Below are 7,674 nucleotides of genomic sequence, written 5' to 3'. Positions count from 1 at the left end.
AGGAACGCATACTTAGAGCTGCCCGGGAATCCAAAAACTCAGGCACTCTAGGCGGGCTGCAAATTTTCCAGGACTTCTCTCCGGCAACCATCGCCAATAGAAGGGCATTCGCACCTATCACCGCTGCTCTCAGATCCCACGAAATCAGGTACCGCTGGGGATTCCCGGTTAAACTAATTATATACCATGAAGACACCTCATACTCCGTTTCGACATTAGACGCAGGAGTGAAACTTCTAATGGACTGGGATATATCAGTCACAAAGCCTCCAGAGCCGAGACGCCCACAGGCTCTACAACAAGAATGGTCAGCTACCTGATCACCAACGCCCTGCTTCGTGTCAAAACCAATTAGACTGCAGTTCTCCGAGGCCCGAGTTCCTGCTCTCCCCTCCACCGGGATGGGACCCAATCGTTAAGTATCATATTTGTTTGTATCCCTCATAATGCAGGACTCTTGGCACTCGACTTACCCGGTTAGCAATTGTTGTTTGCTGTGAACTCTATGTTTCCCTCCGGTTCAAATTTTCTGAACCCAGAGGTGTTATAGGTTTAGAATGTTGTATTTTCAAGTTACTAGACTTTCCCTATAATAGGATAGTTTCTGTGAGTTAAAAGTGAGTTGCGGCTTACGTTCTACGAGCCTTGCCACCCCCAAACCTCTCTCACACTACTGCACGACCTTCTCTCCCCTGCAGTAGTCATGCGGGTCCAATATACTGGACCCTTTTGTTTTACCTTTCCCTATGCTTACCCTTCTCCACCTGTACCTCCCCTCCCCCCGTGTCCCCCCTCCCCAGCCGACCTCTCCAATAGGGTGACGGCAAAAGTAACAACAGCAACGCTATGGCATAATGTCTCTTCAGGGTTAAGACCTAAATCCTCCCAGCATCCCCTCCTAGCTCCACAATGCCTAAATTTCTATCTTTGAATGTTAAGGGGTTAAACTCCCCTAACAAAAGAAGACTAGCTCTCTCCTATTTTCATAAGCATAGAGCAGATGTGGTAGCGGTACAGGAGACCCATTTCAATTCCACTAACCCCCCGATGTTCAAAGATGTGAACTACCCAACCGGTTATTATGCAAGTGGCCCTTTCAAACGTAACGGAGTTGCCATTCTGTTCAATAAGCACACCTCCTTTGTCCTACAATCCCAAAACTCTGACAAAAACGGTAGATTCCTGATATTGACAGGTCTGTTAGAGGACAAACCCACTACTATAGTATCCCTGTATGCTCCAAACACCAACCAAATCCCATTCTTACGTAAACTATTTCTCCTCATCCGGAAATCATACAGAGGCTCCCTGATACTTTTAGGGGATTTCAACTTGGTTCTAGATCCCAGGATAGACAAATCCCAACAACCCACATCCCGTCCCTCCCAGTCGTCTGGCCCATCCCTAGCCTTCCGCAACCTTCTATTAGAGTTTGATTTACACAACATTTGGAGGACTAAAAACCCGACTGGCCGCGACTACACATTTCACTCTTCGGTACATAACTCCTATTCCAGAATAGATTATATCCTCTGCGATAAGTGGTCCTTACAGCACACCATAGATGTTGATATCCTCCCGATCACATGGTCTGATCATGCTCCCGTCACATGGAAGTGGTGCCCCAACCCATCAACTTCCCCCCCGAGGCCTTGGCGTCTCTTCCCCCACCTATTAAAAGACCCTACGGCCAAAGCAACAATTTTAAATGCTATCAATTCATATCTCTCTAACAATTCCCCACAGGAAACGTCTATCACCAACCATTGGTGTGCCCTTAAGGCAGTTACGAGAGGAGCAGCTATACAGGCTGGCTCATATCTCAGATTTAGAGACCAAACTATCGAAGCTAGAAACCCAAAATAAAACAGCCCCATCTAGAGCCTTGAAATTGGAAATATCAAACATCCGTAATCAAATCCAAAAAATCCTCTTAGCTCGTACACAACTAGCCCTGAACAGAATGCACCATAAATATTACCTGTCTAGTAATAGATCGGGCAGAATGCTTGCCCGCAAACTGCGAGCTCAACAAGCCAAAAACAGAATCAGACAAATCATTACCCCTACCAAAGAGAAACTCTTAAACCCAAAGGACATCGCTAACCAGTTCGCTGAGTACTACTCCCAGCTCTATAATCTTTCCTCCGATACCTCCACACCACAACCCACCAACATCACAATTTCTTCCTTCCTAGACAATATACAGCTCCCATCCTTAAAGCCGGAACAACTAGAAGCCCTCAACGCCCCATGGTCTGAATCAGAGAATCAGAGGAGCCATAAGATCCCTCCCCCGCAACAAAGCGCCAGGCCCAGACGGCTTCACAACTGACTTTTACATCACATTCAAAGACCCGCTAACCCCACTTTTAACAAACCTCTTTAATGAACTATCCTCCCTAGGCTCCTCCCCAAAGGAACTACTAGAAGCCCGTATAGTGACCATCCCCAAACCAGGGAAGGACCCGGCTTTCTGCCAGAATTATCGTCCTATAGCACTGTTAAATTGTGATATTAAATTATTTGCCAAACTAATGGCCCTCCGCATTAATCAGTATCTACCGTTGCTGGTGCACCCGGACCAGACAGGCTTTGTCCCGGGAAGACAGGCCTCTGACAATACAAGGAGAGTATTCAACCTGATCGACTCTCTCACTGAAAAGCAAGATCTCCTTCTCCTATCCCTTGATGCTGAAAAAGCTTTCGATAGGCTGAATTGGAAATATATGCAAGAAGTGCTCACACGCTTTGGCTTCAGAGACCGAATTCTCAATTCGATCCTGACGCTCTATAGTTATCCCACGGCCCGGGTGCTCAGCAATGGATTCTTGTCAGATCCCTTTAATATTTATTTATTTATTTATTAACAGTTTCTTATATAGCGCACACAGATTCCGCAGCGCTGTACAGAGAATATTTGAACATTCACATCAGTCCCTGCCCCAGTGGAGCTTACAATCTATATTCCCTACCACATGTATACGCACACACAGACATTCTAGGGTTAATTTTGTTGGGAGCCAATTAACCTACCTGTATATTTTTGGATTGTGGGAGGAAACCGGAGTACCCGGAGTAAACCCACGCAAGTACAGGGAGAATATACAAACTCCGCACAGTTAGAGCCATGGTAGGAATTGAACCCATGACCTCAGCGCTGTGAGGCAGAAATGCTAACCATTACACCATCCGTACACGAATGGCACCAGACAGGGATGCCCCCTTTCTCCCTTGATTTTTGCCCTTTCAATAGAGCCCCTAGCCATCACTATACGCAATGACCACAATTTCCCCGGTCTGCAGATAGGCCCACATTGTCATAAGTTAAGTCTTTTCGCCGACGATGTTCTGCTTTTCGTGACCAACCCTGTTAGAACTCTCCCATACCTCCACACGATCTTAGACTCCTATAGCGCAGCATCATACTATAAGCTAAATACTACTAAGACAGACGCTCTCCCGATTAACCTCTCAAGACACCTACCCCAATTAAAATCACTCTACAAATACAACTGGCAAACTGAAGCGATAAAGTACCTGGGCATTCACATCCCTGCGAGCACACCCAATGTCTTTAACGTCAACCTCACCCCCCTCCTTGAAACGTTGTCTACCCTAACTAAATCCTGGGTATCCTACGATATTTCCTGGATGGGACGTATGGCTGCCTTTAAAATGACACTACTCCCTAAACTAATGTACTTGTTTCGCACTATACCATACACAATTCCTAAAAAATTCTTACGACTTGGCACGTCCATTCTGTTAAAGTATGTGTGGTCGACAAAACCCCCAGCAATTGCCCCTACCTAGGGCATTTGGCGGCCTGGACCTCCCCGACCTAGCTAGTTACCATACAGCGTGCCTCCTAGCCCCGCTTAAATGTTACACGGACACCGTTTCCGCCACAGGATGGGTGTCCATAGAACAAGCCAAGGCCCCTCAAATCCCTCTTGCAGATCTAATCAGAATTCCAAAACAAGCCAGACCTACCCATCTACCACTACTCCCATCCACCAAAGCCTCTCTGCGAGCATGGGATGGACTACTTGTCAATCTATCTAGCCCGACGAACGTCATACCCACCATTTCCATTACGACAGTAGCCAAATTAATCCCAAACCTCAATCTAAACTCATGGAAAACCCTGGGCATCAACACCCTGGGAGACTTGTTAGAATCCCACTCCTTGTTACCATTCTCCACCCTACAACGCCAATATTCCATTCCCCCCTCCGAACACCACCACTACCTACAAGTAGCACACTGGTGGAAGGCCCTCTTCTCTTCTTATACCCCCCCAGATGCTACATCTCAGACACTTCTATCCAGACCTTTTATGACAGGAACTAAAGGCGACATCTCCTTTTGGTATAGAGCCTTAGTAACCCCCTCTGTTTTCTCCAAAACATCCCCCCACGAGAAATGGGAATCAGACCTAGGCGTGACCTTCTCACCCCTGCAATGGCGCCAAATCTTTCACACTTCCTATGCAATGTCCCGATGCTTAAATCATACGGAAATGCACATCAAACTAATTAATAGATTATATCTAACCCCAGATCGTCTACACACCTTCTGGCCATCCTGCTCTAACAAATGTTGGAGGCTATGCGGATGCATTGGCAACATCTACCACATTTTCTGGACATGCCCAGTAATCCAGCAGTATTGGTCTGAGGTCTTTAACTTGATATCTACAGTGTTGAAGATGACATTAACTCCGGACCCATCCCTCGCCCTGTTCCACGTTTACCCACAGACTGTCCCCCCTAGGGATAGATATGTTCTAGGTCACATCCTTATAGCTGCCCGAGCCAACCTGGCCCAACACTGGAAACAACCCTCCCCTCCACCCTTTCTCCAGGTAGTTATGAAGACGAATCATCATTTCCTTATGGAAACTAACTTCGTACCATTTGTCCCCTCACCCACCTCCCCCCAGATGCGTTGGCTCCCGTGGCACACATACATAGCAGAAGGTGAAGGTGCTGCACATTTCCCCCCTTCCCACTCGGTGGATCCATGTCAGCTTAACCTAAATGAAACCCCAGAGAGCTCAGAATAACCTAACATGCCTGGCTAATTCACCCTACCAGTTAATATCCCCCCTACGGGAAAATGTATGACCGGGGACTTGTGACTGGTTAGCTAAATGCTCTGCTTCCATTTGATAATGTTACCAGAAGATATTTCTGACTGCTTGTTTTCTTTTGTGTATGTAATATTTAGGTTTTATATATCTATATTATTCGCTCTGCGTAGCGAAACACACTGTATGATGAATATGCTTGTTACCCGATTCCCCCTTCCCTACCCCCCCCCCCCCAAATGTCCCCTTTTTCTTTTCTGTTCCCCATATTAAAAATCTATCACAATAAAAAATTATTGATGGAAAAAAAAAAGAAATTCAGTCAGCATATAAGAATAAACACGTTTTGTTGAAAAAGAATATGTGGCATTTATTAAATTGTACTGAATACAGATAATGCAATAAAAAATATAGAAAATTCTATGCACAGGTGCAAACACTTGTCTTACCTGTACATAGAATTTTCTATATTTTTTTATTGCATTATCTGTATTCAGTACGATTTAATAAATGCCACATATTCTTTTTCAACAAAACGTGTTTATTCTCATATGCTGACTGAATTTCAATGGTCCAAGTGTATATGCTATACATTCACAAGGGTCTCTAAGCACAGAGTGACACTGCAAGGTGTAAACCCCCCTTACTCCCTCTATTACTGCAAAAGGTACTGGTAGTGTACCTTACACTTTTGCAGCTAGGAGACGGCCCATGTTACTGAATCCCACCTCGCCAACCCTCTCAACTCATTAGCTGCAGCAATCTCTATGAACAACTGAATGGCCTCACTCAAATAGACCCAGCCATCTCCCACCACAACCAGTGTCCCACCTACCCACTCCCTGGGCTCAGGGCAGAAGTGAGGCAGTTTTAGCTGTGTTGACTGCATATATTATATGAAATAGGCTGGCAGTATGTCCATATATATATATATATATAGAGAGAGAGAGAGAGAGAGAGAGAGAGAGAGAGAGAGAGAGAGGACAGAATACAGATGTGTTCTCATATATTGTGGCTCACAACGCGCTTTTTAGGCCTCCGAGTCGCGAGTTGTAGATTGTGTTATGTCCCACGCCATGTAATACATAGTTTAACCACTGGGTGACTAATGTTCCACGTTAAGACTACGGTGCTGAATACAACGATATTGGAGTTGACATTGAGAGTATGAGAAACTGGTCAATCAATGTTCTTCCCTTTATATAAAAAAAAAATCTACAGTACTGTACAGTATCTTCTACAAAACGCAGTCACGCAACTTCACACCACAGATTTTGTCCTTACTTTAGGGACAGTGTACTTGGATAAAATTAGCAGCGACAGATGTTAACGGTTACACATGTCGTTGGTTCTGATTGCTACTGTATGAACATGGAAGCCATGCTAACCTTTACTAATGCTGGATATTAAAAGAAAACATTATTTAAGGACCTGTCTATCATTACGCTGTACTGCGCCATGAAAACAAAGTACTGTACGGGCCATGTTTCATATTGGACTGTATATTATACATGAATTCAGCAAATAAAATCACAGGTAACAGTGGCCTAGCAGGTAGAGACACAGCTATACTATGAGCAGCAACACTGGTTCGATCCACAGTAGGATATAATTTTTTTTTTAAACGTACTACTTTTTTTATTTTTAAATCAATAGTTATTTGGTGCTTTGCAAATTCTTTTTGCCTTTTGCACAAAAAAATTAACAATGGCAGGCTGCCATGTACACGATACATGCAGTTATTGTCCATACTGCATTACAATAAAAGGTTATTTTTCGCACAAATAGATTTCGCACATCAGGTTAAAGTCCTTGCTTTGAGGACAGTGTACTAGGATAAAATTCGCATCAACAGATGTTTACAGTTACACATGTCGTTGGTACAGATTGCTACTGTATGAATATGGAAGTCATGCTAACCTGTAATGCTGGATAATTAAAGAAAACATTATTTAAGGACCTGTCTATCATTATGCTGTACTGCTCCATGAAAACAGCACACTCAGACACAGACCCACACCTCAGACAAAAGATGTGGATTGAAGTCTGCCTTCCTGTTGTTGCCCTGCTATTGGTCGGCCAATATTCAAATGCACCTATCAGAATTTGAGCGGGAAGGTTTTCCTCTACTTGTGCCAGCATAACGTTATTTGGTGCTTTGCACATTCCTTTTTCCTTTTGCACAAAAAAATTAACAATGGCAGGCTGCCATGTACACGATACAGTTATTGTCTATACTTCGTCCAAAATAACAGTTATTTTTCGCACAAATAGTTTTCCCATTTCAGGCAAAAGTCCTTACTTTGTGGACAGTGTACTTGCATAGAATTCGCAGCAACAGATGTGTTCGGTTTCCTTTTGTTTCCCTGCTATTGTACATAATTCAAATGCACCTATCAGCATTTAGCTAGGAAGGTTTTCCTTTGTCTGTGCCAGCATAAATTCAGCTTCAGATGCCAATATTGAAAAACTATCCATTTTGTAACTCTGCATCTAAACCGTGTAGAATTGCTACGAATCGTCTCTTCATCTCTTGGCTGTATCATCATACAAACCCTTGAGATACCTGTACTGTTCAC

The sequence above is a fragment of the Crinia signifera genome, chromosome 1 (assembly GCF_055691185.1).
Source record: "Crinia signifera chromosome 1, ASM5569118v1, whole genome shotgun sequence".
Classification (NCBI taxonomy): domain Eukaryota; kingdom Metazoa; phylum Chordata; class Amphibia; order Anura; family Myobatrachidae; genus Crinia; species Crinia signifera.
Note: the sequence above shows the minus strand (reverse complement) of the source record.